Below are 12,649 nucleotides of genomic sequence, written 5' to 3'. Positions count from 1 at the left end.
CCCCTAGTTCTCCATACACCCCAAATGACTCCTGTTAAATGTAATAGTTGAGCAGGAGAGGGAATTTCAGCATGTGCAGCTTTTCTCAGTCCTGTATGGCTCAAGTCACACCTTCCAAAATTCCCCCATCCACAGGACTATTAAACAGGAACCCCAGCAGGACCCCTGCTGCTGAGTCCCTCCTCCAAAATCCTTTGGCCCATTCCTTCATCTTGCTGATGTTGCGTCTTCATCTGGCCTCTCCAGGAGACAAGAGGGCCAAAGGAAGGAGAAGCCTTGCATGCTCTCCTTCTGGGAAGTGGTGCAGATTGGGGCCAGAGGGCAAGCGAATGCGTAGTGGAGACAACGGCAATGAGCTGAGTCCACGTGGCCTAAAATTTTGAGCCAGTGCTGCTGTTACAGGCTAGCAATGCATACATCGCAATCCACCCAACCCCAGAAGACGCAATGCGTCTTTGTGTCCTCTGCGCACGCAAAAGTACGTCACCTCACATGTCAGCAAGGCCAGGCCACCTAGGATCAGGGGGTCTGGTCCTGGCTGCAACACTGTCCCCAAGTGCTTTCTTGTTTTCCTGTAGGAGTGGATGTCACATTCACAGATATGGGATAAAATAATGGTCTTCCCGGGACTGGGGCACAGGCTAAATCTGCTCCCTGGATGCCCATCCAACTATCAAGCCAAAATTTATCTCCATGGACCCAGCATGGTTTCTGTTTCTGCGTCACAGGATGGAGTGTGTTTTTATTTATTTATCCCATTTAATTTTGTCCATCAATCTCTTCCCATGAGTTGCATCCAGAAGCATTTAAACAACAACAACAACAAAAAACCCATCAGCAATAAAAACATGAGTAAATACGATTTCTAAGGCCAACATGGGTGAAGGCCACAATCAACATCTCCACTTAGAAAGCTTGTTGGAAGAGGAAGTTCTTTAATAGTTGTAAAGACAATGAAGGCAATGGGTATCTAATATAGAATGGAAGAATGTTCTGAAGGCTGGTGCTTCAACAGAGTGGGGTGCTTCCTGATAAGAAGTTATCCACAGGAGGCTGTCTCCTGGCACAGCCCAATGACCGAATAGGTATTCAAATGGTATTTCAGGTATCCTGGTGCTGAGCTATATAAGGCTTTGTTTGACAGCACTAGCACCTTTAACTGATCCCAGCTGCTGATTGGCATCCTGTCCTTCAGCAGCGACTTAACCTGATGGTGACTTTCTGCCCCAGCAAGCTGCTGCATTTTGCACTAGCAGCAGCTTCTCGCTCAACCTCAGGGCAGCTCCACATACAGCACATTGCAGTAGCTCAACCGAGAGAGTACTAGCACATGGATGACAGTGGTCAGGCTGCTCCTGTCCAAGAACATCCCTAGTTGACTTACCAGTTGAAACTGCTAAAGGGCACTCCTAGATGTTACCGTGTGTGATGGCCTGGGACTCGGGCTTGGAGACAGAACCAGAGGAGACTCAGTCTGCACCGGATCATTTGCATCACCTGAACCAAGTCTGGGGCCTGATCCTGAAGAGTCCCAGTCTGCACAGGTTCCCCTGCAACAAACACCAGCTGGGCCGAGTCAGGGGCCTGAGCCTGCCCTGGCTCCAGATGCAGGGATTACCTTGTTGCCTTCAGCTGGGCCATCGCTTACAGCTGCTCCACTACCGGTTTGGTCAGGGGAGGCTGAGGTGGCCCCTGGGTCTAGTAACCCACCGACGTCTCCCGAGTTGCAGAGACTAAGGTCTGAGAGAAGGAGAGACCTGAGTACTTGCAGGAGGAGTGCTCGCCTTTGGGCGAAACAGGGAGGTAAGTCGCTGGGGGATCAGGACTGGCCACTACCCTGACAAAGATAACAGGCTGTCGGACCCCACTCCAGGTTGCAGGAGCAACTTTGCTGTATGCTAGATCCTGCCTGAGACCCTGTTCCTGTCCTTGCCTGGTTTCCTGCCTTGTGTCCTGCCTTGGCCCTGTTGGACTGACTCCTAGCGGAACCTCCGGATTCTGGACCGGTCCTGGACCGCGTTTCATGGGTTACCACTGGGCCCAGCACACCGTGGCCTCTAGAGAAAGATGGTTCCAGGAGGACCTCCAGACTACAAACCTATTCCTTCATGGGGTGTATGGCTCCTTCCAAAGCAGGCAATTGACCAGTTACCTGGACTTGTGAACTGAGCTCACCCAGGGTGCCTTCCCCAGGATTCAGAGCCAGTTTGCTGGCACTCCTCCAGCCTACCGCAGAGTCCAGGCACTTGTCTAAGACTTTCACAGCCTCTCCTGATTCAGATGTTACAGAGAAGTGGAGCTGTGTATCAGCAAACTGATGGTACCCAAATCACTGCAGCACAGTGGCCCCAATACCCTGTTCACTGAATTTGTTCAGGTCAATGGTATCAAAAGCCACTGAGATATCAAGCAAAAATAACAAGAGTTGTACTCCTGTTCTTCTCTAGATAAAGGTCATTCAACAAATTGATGAAGGCCAATTCAGTCCCCAAACCAGACTGGAGCCTGGACCAAAATGGCTTGAGATAATTAGTTATCATGGCTGAGCTGGGACGGGGGAGTTCTGTCGGCCCTGGCTCGGCTGGGACATTCCAAGATCTGCCTATTCCAGACTTGCTCATCCTGGGGGGACCTTGGGCTGGCTTCAATTAAACAAGCAGGAGCCGGCACAGTGTGCCCATTCCACTACCCTGTGCTCCCTGCACCTCTCAAATAAGCTCTGGAGGGAGGAGGAGAGAGGAGATTGTTTCGTCTGGCTAACAGAACTGCTTGTACAGATGGAGCAATAATAATAGCCCAATGTTGAATTCCTCCCATTGCATTTGGGTCTTACTGTTACATGGAAGTGTTATGTTGATAATTTCCCATTGCCAATTACAGTACAAGGTGACATCTTTGTGGTAGGTCATGACTCTGGGCCCCAGATCTTGAAAAATTATGCCTTCAGGGGGAGACGCATTTGCATTTCTGTCTTTTATCCATGTAGAAAATATAGGAGCTACATTCCCCTTTGCATCTGGTGACATCGGTCCAGAATCTGAACCCCAAACCCTGGTGCAAAATGAAGAGGAGTCAAACTCTTCCAAAATGCTTTTGCTCTACTCTCTTTACTATTTTCTTTCCTCCCCCCCCCTCCCCAAAGAAAAATAATATTTAGCAATTGCTCAGTCTATTTCCTAAGCAAGTCAAATGTCAGACTTTCTCAGGGGGATTGGTTGTGCCACAAAGTCCAAGCTCAGAACTGTGGAATGTATTTTAAGTGCAGCAACCACCAGCCTCCTCTGAACCTCCCGTGCTGCAGACCTTGGTTTCCTCGCTTGTGACATAAGCAGCCCTTCTGAGCATCTGGGGCAAAGATCTTGGAAAGATCTGGGGAGGGAAAAAGCCAGCAGATTTTGAGAGTACCCATGCACGATACGAGACGACAGACAGACCATTGCGTATTTGAAAGTTAAAGGTAGTTTGTACGACTGAACAGTGGCGGGAGGGGGGAGCACAGGAGCAGTTGCCCTGAGTGCAAAATTGTTAAGGGGCACAACATTTCAACGCCTGGTGCTGCCTCAATACAGCTGCACGCGTCTGTCGCTGGACTCTGTTGAAAACAGCCTCTCCATGCAAACCAGAGAGTGGCCTCTCCAGACAATGGAACAACTCTTCTTATCGCTGCAGCTGTGATCTCCTGGGTGACAAGGATGCCATTAGGCAGTTGAATGTGCATGCATGCTCTGTCTGTTTCCCTTTCCCCCACCCACCCACTCTGCACGGCCCCTGGCAACCCATGCTACACCACTGCAATGGAGGCATCATTTCCCAGTGGCATGAAATATAAGCCCCTTATCAAGACCTGGGGTGGTGGTGAGGTGTTCTCCTCTATGACCTGATCAAATTGGGCTCAGTGAAAAAGTGGGTCCCTTGGTGGGCATTGCTCAGATTCCTAGTGGCCCAGCTAGTTGGCTATTTCAAGTGTAGCAGGGCAATGTTTCTCATACTACACAAAACAACTGCTGTGTTGTTTTAATGGCTGCATCATCTATTTTAATGGTGGGTGCCTATATTTTAATGTTTGTGTAAAGGTAAAGGGACCCCTGACCATTAGTTCAAGTTGTGACCGACTCTGGGGTTGCGGCGCTCATCTCACTTTATTGGCCGAGGGAGCCAGCGTACAGCTTCCGGGTCATGTGGCCAGCATGACTAAGCCGCTTCTGGCAAACCAGAGCAGCGCACGGAAACGCCATTTTACCTTCCTGCCGGAGCAGTACCTATTTATCTACTTGCACTTTGACGTGCTTTCGAACTGCTAGGTTGGCAGGAGCTGGGACCGAGCAACGGAGCTCACCCCATTGCTGGGATTCAAACCGCCGACCTTCTGATCGGCAAGCCCTAGGCTCTGTGGCCACCCGTGTCCCTCTCAATGTTTGTGTAGCTGGTTGCTGTACTTTGTAAAACACCTAGAAATCCATTTTGGCATTAAGCAGCATATCACATCTTAAGTTGGAAAGGCAGATAGCAAGATAGGATCAGTGGAAAGGTGTGCTAAAGAAAGAGGTTGTTATGAAACGAACCCCACAAAAAACACATTACTAATGAATGGGGATGTTTTCATGACCTCGTTTGCTGCTTATCTGAGGGTGGGGCAATTTACCTTTCTTCTCTTAGCAGCTGCATCCTTATGCTTGCCATTGTATTTCCACATAATACCCTGGGTGTTGCATTTCCCCAGAGCATTCTGGGGGAAATGGTGACTGCCATTGAGACTGCTGACTTTCTTGTGTTGACCACCCCCCCACCCCCCCACCCCCTCAGAATGCTCCCAGAACAGAGCACTCTAGGAAAATAAAACTCTGCTCCCACCACTTCCATAAGCTGTGTAAAAAAAGAGGGGGGTGAGTAATAAGCACAAATGCATTTTTTTAATGAATTAATACAGGCAAACGTATTTTACAATGGGGTCATTCAGGAGAACTTCATGACGGACTGTGCCCAGCGAATGAATAAGATTGCGACCAAGCCAAATGTTTCGGCTACATTCATGTGGACTGACATTGAACTGTAGCATAAAATGCACTCTTCAAATACACATTTCCCCTGCAATCCGTGAAAGGCCATCTTCACATTTAAATGACACGAATGCCATAGTTTGTTTTCCAACACACTGCATTCCAAAAAACACACAAAGGAATTGAGAAACTGAAAATTCAACACATAGTGGCATGCGCTGTTTTGGATCTAATTAAGTCCTGGAGTTCGTCATAGTATGTATTATGTATGCAGAACAAATCAAATCAAAACATGATTTGCTTAAAGGGGTGGTGGCAGAACACAATGAAATTACAATGCTTCGTTCCAGTGGAATTTTGATCCACCCTGGATAGTTTTAAAAATAACAACCAATTCTCCCAGGCCTCTGGCTAATTAATCTATGACCTTTTTTTGAACTGTGTGTACAAGGGGAGTTTATTGTTTTGTTTGTTATTATGTTATGTATCATTGTGTTTTTTTATATTGTATACCACCTTCCAATCCTCAGATGAAGGGTGGCATATAGCTTGAATGAATGAATGAATGAATATCAACTGCCAGGGAGCAGAAGAGACAGCCATACACACATCCCTGGCTTCCGACCACCTTGTATCTTTCTTTGTGTTAGATTGTAATGGATTGTACACCAGGCAAAATTGCAGTTTGCTTCTGCCCCCTGCCCTCTGCACCTGTCCTCAAGTCAACTGATTAATTCTGTGAACTCAGATTAGGTGAATGCCAAGGTCTGCTTTTGCAAACAGCTGGAACAGCTTCTATGAGCTTCTAGTTAGGCTTTCCCCCCCCCCCGGGATGGTCCACACAGAGAGGTGCAAATATGTGCTGGGGTAGTAGCTACCCTTTTTCTAGGTTCACAAAACTCTCTTCTAATCTCTCTCCCCGCCCCCCCGCCCCCCGCCTTACAGAGGTCCTGTACCTTTAGCAACAGAGCTCTGGGGCCTGTGCTATTGCAGGCCACTGGTGGAAGAGGACAGGTCTGAAAGATCAACGACATTGAATAAATAAATGGACTTTCCCTGCATACAGGAAATTAGACAATTTGGGACTATCAGTATCAACGTATTAAAAACAAAAACACAAAAACACCTTAGGCTCCAATCCCATGCTAATTTACTTGGTAGTAATTGTACTCAGGGGTGTTTCTTCAAATAGTTGTGCATATGCATTGGGCTGCATGTTATCAAACTATAACCCCCAAAGTGCCCTCATGGAACAAACTGCAAACTCACCTGTTTCGCAGGTATTTGTGGTGCCATTTTCTTCTATACAATGCTGTCAACAGCTCATCCAAGGCAGACAGTGTAATAACTATGACTTGTAGTTAATTCATACTTGGAGTTTGATCTTTGCGGAGCATTTAAGCCTCTTGGGAAGACACTGAATGGGGTCTTTATGTATGACAAACACAGAGTCATTTATTGCCTCTTTGGGGGTCATTGCATAGTGAGTTAGCAAAGGCATCTGCAAGAGCAACTGTTTTCATTTCTTGGCATTCCTCTATGACAGCATAACAATCATATAAACCCTACAATTGTAGATTAGCTATTGTACCACATGGTAGACTCTTTATGGAATACAGTGCAGTGAAATTTAGGTTATCTCCAGAATGACAGTATTTTGTGGGAGGGATTCAGGCGCATACAAAAAATGTAAAGATAAAGGTAAAGGTACCCCTGACCATAAGGTCCAGTTGCGGATGACTCTGGAGTTGCGTGCTCATCTCGCTCTATAGGCCGAGGGAGCCGGCATTTGTCCACAGACAGCTTCCGGGTCATGTGGCCAGCATGACTAAGCCGCTTCTGGCGAAACCAGAGCAGTGCACGGAAACGCTGTTTACCTTCCTGCCAGAGTGGTACCTATTTATCTACTTGCACTTTGACATGCTTTCAAACTGCTAGGTTGGCAGGAGCTGGGACCGAACAATGGGAGCTCATCCCGTCGCAGGGATTCGAACCGCTGACCTTCCGATCAGCAAGCCCTAGGCTCTGGGGTTTATGTAGGTTTGCACAAAGTGAGTTTAAGTGCTCTGTTACCCTGCCACAAAGACCTTTTTGCTGTTAGGAAAGTGATAGGGCAATGGGATTAATGGGAAGATGCAGGACTACAGCACAAACAAATCAGAATGAATTAAGGGACAGCGTTGTTTGTCGTATAACCGCCACTCCGCAAACAAATGGAGAGGAATGCAATGCTCAATAATGACCATTGTGTAAGATTTGTGCAAGCAAATCAGGTTAAATGCTCAATAAACAGGTCTTCTGGGGGAACCCTGAGAAGAGAGGGAATGACCTATTCCTAGAAAAGCTGCTTGACGTTTTTTCACAGCACAGAGATCAACATTATTGCCTGCCAATGACCAAACATCAGGTTTCTGTTAAAGGCACAGCTACAGTTGCAAAGCTGGCAATCCTCGCTTGTGGGGGTTGAATGAGAAAGGGCAGCGGGAGTCCAGAAACTTAAACTGGAGAACTATCCAAAGCTCACCATGGCGCTAATGCCCTCTGTGGATATGCCATTTGTTGGCAATCTGGCGGACTCTGTTTGGCGGACTCTTGCAGCATTTCAGCCCACTGTTTCTGTAGCAGAATTGCTTAGGCAGGGTTTGTTAAAAAAGAGATGCAAAATTCTGAACAGCAAGGAGATGTTTCCATGTAATTTTTTATGCTGGCAACCTCCTTACCAAAACTTCAGCCCCCCTCACACCAATCAGTGCCAAAATGTTAGGATTTCACACGCCCAAGAAGACGAGAACCTGTTTTAGATCTTGGCATGTTATTCCACTGTAAGAATTTCACTAAAACTGTAGGACACCAAAAGGTGCTTCGGATGTGAGGAGGAAGCTAACTGAATTGAATGGTTTCAAGAAATGTCGAATGAGTTTGGCCCAGCTGGTTGAAATTCAATTTAGCACTCGACATCGACCCAAATCTGAAAAAGTTGCAGGGACCTGGAGGCAGGGAAAGTTAGAATTGAATTCAGCATTAACAGGAAGCCTGTGCAGCAATCGCCAGAAGATACGATTAGAATTGTAGGAAGGCTCCAGACTAAGATAATTGCCTTTCAGGAGGTGACCAGTGTTACTGAAAAACTAAGGAAAAGCATACATAAATGCTGTAATTCGGAACCAGGTCAAAGATAAGCAAAAGTGACTTAGGATATGAACACCCTGGAATATAAAGGTAAAGGTAAAGGTACCCTTGCCCGTACGGGCCAGTCTTGCCAGACTCTAGGGTTGTGCACTCATCTCACTCTATAGGCCGGGAGCCAGCGCTGTCCGCAGACACTTCTGGGTCACATGGCCAGAGTGACAAGCTGCATCTGGCGAGCCAGCGCAGCACACGGAACGCCGTTTACCTTCCCGCTGGTAAGCGGTCCCTATTTATCTACTTGCACTTTGACGTGCTTTCGAACTGCTAGGTTGGCAGGCGCTGGGACCGAACGACGGGAGCACACCTTGCCGCGGGGATTCGAACCGCCGACCATGCGGTCGGCAAGTCCTAGGCACTGAGGTTTTACCCACAGCGCCACCCGCGTCCCCCTGGAATATAAGAAGCTGCATTTATTCATTACTGAGTATCCTTTATTGTGTGTGGGTGCTCCTCTACTTCTCCTGATTTTATTTTGTTTGGAGAGAAAGGCTGTGGTCGACAGAATGAAGAGAATCTGTTCCCATGGCTCAAACGATTTGTTTAATAAATATATGTAGGACGGCAGGGAGGTGGGGGGGGGGGGAATTGGCTGGTTCAGAGAGGGCTGGCAAGGGAAGCGACTTTGTCCGTGAGGAAGACAGAGCTCCGCAGGAACTAAACGTTTCTCTCTTGGACCAAAATAAATAAATAAAGCAAAACCCATCATTCCCCACCCTCCTTTCCCACCAGCCAATCATTTCCTGACTCTTGCACTTTTATGCAGCCTGGCAAAGGGCTGGAGGGACGATGTCTTTCCCATGCTGCAGAAATAGCCAAGGAACCATGTGAGCCTGATCAACAGAGGAGGGAAAGAACCAATGGCAGAAGGGACTCGGGCTCCACACCCACCACCCACCCCTGTAGTGGGAAGGGGCCGGCACCCGGCTGTCTCTCTGCATTGCATGCTTTTAAAAAATGGCTGGCAAGACAACCAGATACACTTGGCGGGTGGTATCTGCTCCTCTGGCATTATGAACTAGACCGTACTCAAAAAATGCAGCACGGGCTGTTTTAAATCCAGTGTCTGGATTTTCCTGGAATCTGGCTTTTGTTGTCTAAATCGACTTCTTTGCCTACATGAAACAGAAGATTCCCTCCTGCTAAAGTTGAAAGAATTAAACATGCCTCTAAACTGACCCATGGGTGGAAGACTGGAAGTTAGAGAAGAAGGAGAAAAGACAGAAAGAGAAAGAGAGAGAGTTAAGAGCATCTGAAGGACTAGAGCAGAGAGCCACTATTCTACCTGGTAGAGATTTGAAGAGAGAGATATAAAAAGTAGACAACTTCCCAGACACTGAAATCAATGGGACTGATGTTAAACCATGACTGACTTGACCCACTTATTTCAATGGGACCTACATTCAACTAATTTAACCAGGATCCACCACGGAGTAATTTGGACAGCCTATAATGCAAACAAAGAAATAGGTCACCAAGGGTCATACCGCAACAAGAACCCTATTCGCTTTTCCGGTGCCAAAACTTTATCTCTCTTGTCTCAGTTATCACAACCCCAAATATTCTTTTCCTGCCCTTGTTGGTTTCTCTATTGCTGGGTGTGTGAAATTGTTAATTAATTAATTAATTAATTAATTATACCCCACCCACCTGGCTGGGTTTTCCCAGCCACTCTGGGTGGCTCCCAAGAGAATATTATTAATAATAATAATGTGACAAAACATCAAACATTAAAAACTTCCCTAAACAGGGCTGCCTTCAGATGTCTTCTAAAAGTCAGGCAGTTGTTTATTTCCTTGACATCTGATGGGAGGGCATTCCACAGGGCGGGTGCCACTGCCGAGAATGCCTGGTTCCCTGTAACTTGGCTTCTCGCAGTGAGGGAACCACCAGAAGGGCCTTGGCGCTGGACCTCAGTGTCTGGGCAGAACAATGGGGGTGGAGATGCTCCTTCAGGTATACTGGGCCAAGGCTGTTTAGGTCTGTAAAGGTCAGCACCAACACTTTGAACTGTGCTCGGACTGTGCTGGTCCCATATGGGCCAATAGAAAGAGCCAAGGAGGCCACTTACATACAGGGTTCCATAGAAAGAAGGGGGTCAGACTGGGCCCGGACCAAAGGCCTGGCAGAACAGCTCCGTCTTGCAGGCCCTGCAGAAAGATGTCAAATCCCTCAGGGCCCTGGTCTCTTGTGACAGAGCGTTCCACCAGACTGGGGCCAGGGCTGAAAAGGCTCTGGCGCTGGTCGATGCAAATACATATGTAATACATTGGATTAATTAAAACAGGTCAATATGCCTGTCTGCCTAGCTATCTGCTATGTGTTCCGCTCTCCTTTTAAGGTATTTAAGACAGGACGGTTTCCATTTTATCTTCACATCAACCTTGCAAAGTAGATTAGGGCAAGCACTGATGTCTTGAGAAGGCCACCCAGTCAGCTGCAGGACATGTATCTCTTATTGTGGCTGGGTCTGAAAACATACACATTCCTTGAGCAAGTGAGCTAAGCAGAATCAATCATTTCCCAACTAGTTTATATGAAAATCTAGCTAACGCAATGTGTATCGTATTACTCTAGGAGGCTTGCTCAGTCCTGGCTCTGCGACTCTTTGGAAAATTCTGAGAGTTTTCTTCCAGCTGCAGATAATTGTAATCAGGTTGAGAAGTGTTTTGTGCCATGGCCTAAATATGCTCAGTCCAATGTTAGCTGGCTTTGAGCCTCAAATCCTCAGCGAAGTACGTAGCCTTAATGTGCTAAACATTATTAGATCTTCAACTTAACTCTCCCACTGACACCAGTGATATTTCAAAGTGCTTAACTAAGGTTGGATCACAGAATCGTAGAGCTCAAAGGGGTCCCTCAAGGGCCATCTAGTCCAACCCCTTGCAAAAGCAGGTGCCCATAGAGAAGTCAGCAAAGGCAGTATGGCAAAGGCAACCAGTTTATTGTGGTCACAGACCAGCAATTTTAAAATGGCCAAAAATACAATAGTTATAAGAACAAGATACAATAGTTATCAGAACAAGCCAGGATAAAAGCAGGGAGACAAAAGAGTCGCTAACCAACTAGAATTTTAGCTGTTACTAAAACCATTCAATTTCATGCCCAAGAAAAATATGAATGCAGCTTTTTTGGGGGCGGCGGGGTCAAACTGTGTGTTTTCTCTCTCTTACTTGTCTTCTCAGGAGTGTAGAGCTTGGTGACTGGACAAATAGAAGCAATAGAGCATGTGCTTCTCCAGTGCTTATACTATAGAGACCAGGCACCCCCAAACTTGGCCCTCCAGCTGTTTTGGGACTACAACTCCTATCATCCCTAGCTAACAGGACCAGTGGTCAGGGATGATGGGAACTGTAATTCCAAAACAGCTGGAGGGCCAAGTTTGGGGATGCCTGACAGAGACATTCATATTAGCCTCACCTCCCCACTACTCCATAAGTACCCAGGGTGCACAGGACAATTTTATACCTCCCTGCTGCTGTCAGATACCAATCCTGCTACAACATAGTGTTGCCAGATTCTGCACAGCAGCATTCAAAATTCGTCAGATGATGACGACCTGTGCCACAAACTAGATTTAATGAACACTCACATCAGGGTGCTTTCTAAACTGATAGTTGTAGTCTTTTATATACTAACCTTTTATGCTCTTCCATATTCATTTAATGTTCCCAACCCTTCTTTTAGATTCTTATAGTCTTTTAGATACACCTTCTGTTTTAATACTTTTTAGCCTTCCGAAATGTTTTACAGATTCTAAATTACTGTACCCCACCCTACTTATGCTGGTCTATGACCGTAATAAAGATTTAATCAATTGGTGAAGAAACTCTCCATGCATTTAGTAAAGTTGCAAAGTCCTGGGACTAAGGTTACCAGTGCATTTTGGCTGTAGTGATAGTGAAAATTCTGGAGCAAGTTTGGAGGCCTCTGTTCAGGAAAAAAAACTTACAAGGAAGAATGTGAGAGAAGTTCAGGAAGGTTTGTGATATTCATTGGGCAGGGCAGGGGAGGCAGGGAGGACTCTGCATGTTCCAAATTGCGAAACAGGAGAACATTAGAAAATCAGATGAGCCTGCTGGATCAGACCAATGGGCCAACTAGCCTAGCATCCTGCTTTCACAGGGGCTGACTAGATGCAACAGCACTCTGCCCACTTATGATTCCCAGAAACCAAGAGACTGAGGCAACCTTTGCAAACTCTGGAACATCTTACCAATGAATTTTGGGCACAATACCTCAGGAAACTCTCCTGCAAAAGCCAATTGAAATAAATCTACTTTCATGTGGGACATGTGCAGGAGAAATTCTGGATGGATATTGCCCTTTATCTTTAAGGTGCATTTTCCCAGACCATATGGAGCACACATTTGACGCTTTTTCATTTAAATGCCCAACACCTGTATATTTTCCCATTGCATACTCTATGTGTGTGTAACTGCATATTTTTTTAGAAGTTTAAATGC

This window comes from Podarcis muralis, chromosome 17 (genome assembly GCF_964188315.1).
Source record: "Podarcis muralis chromosome 17, rPodMur119.hap1.1, whole genome shotgun sequence".
NCBI lineage: Eukaryota > Metazoa > Chordata > Lepidosauria > Squamata > Lacertidae > Podarcis > Podarcis muralis.
The sequence above is the reverse complement of the archived record's forward strand: the minus strand, read 5'-3'. Positions refer to the sequence as shown.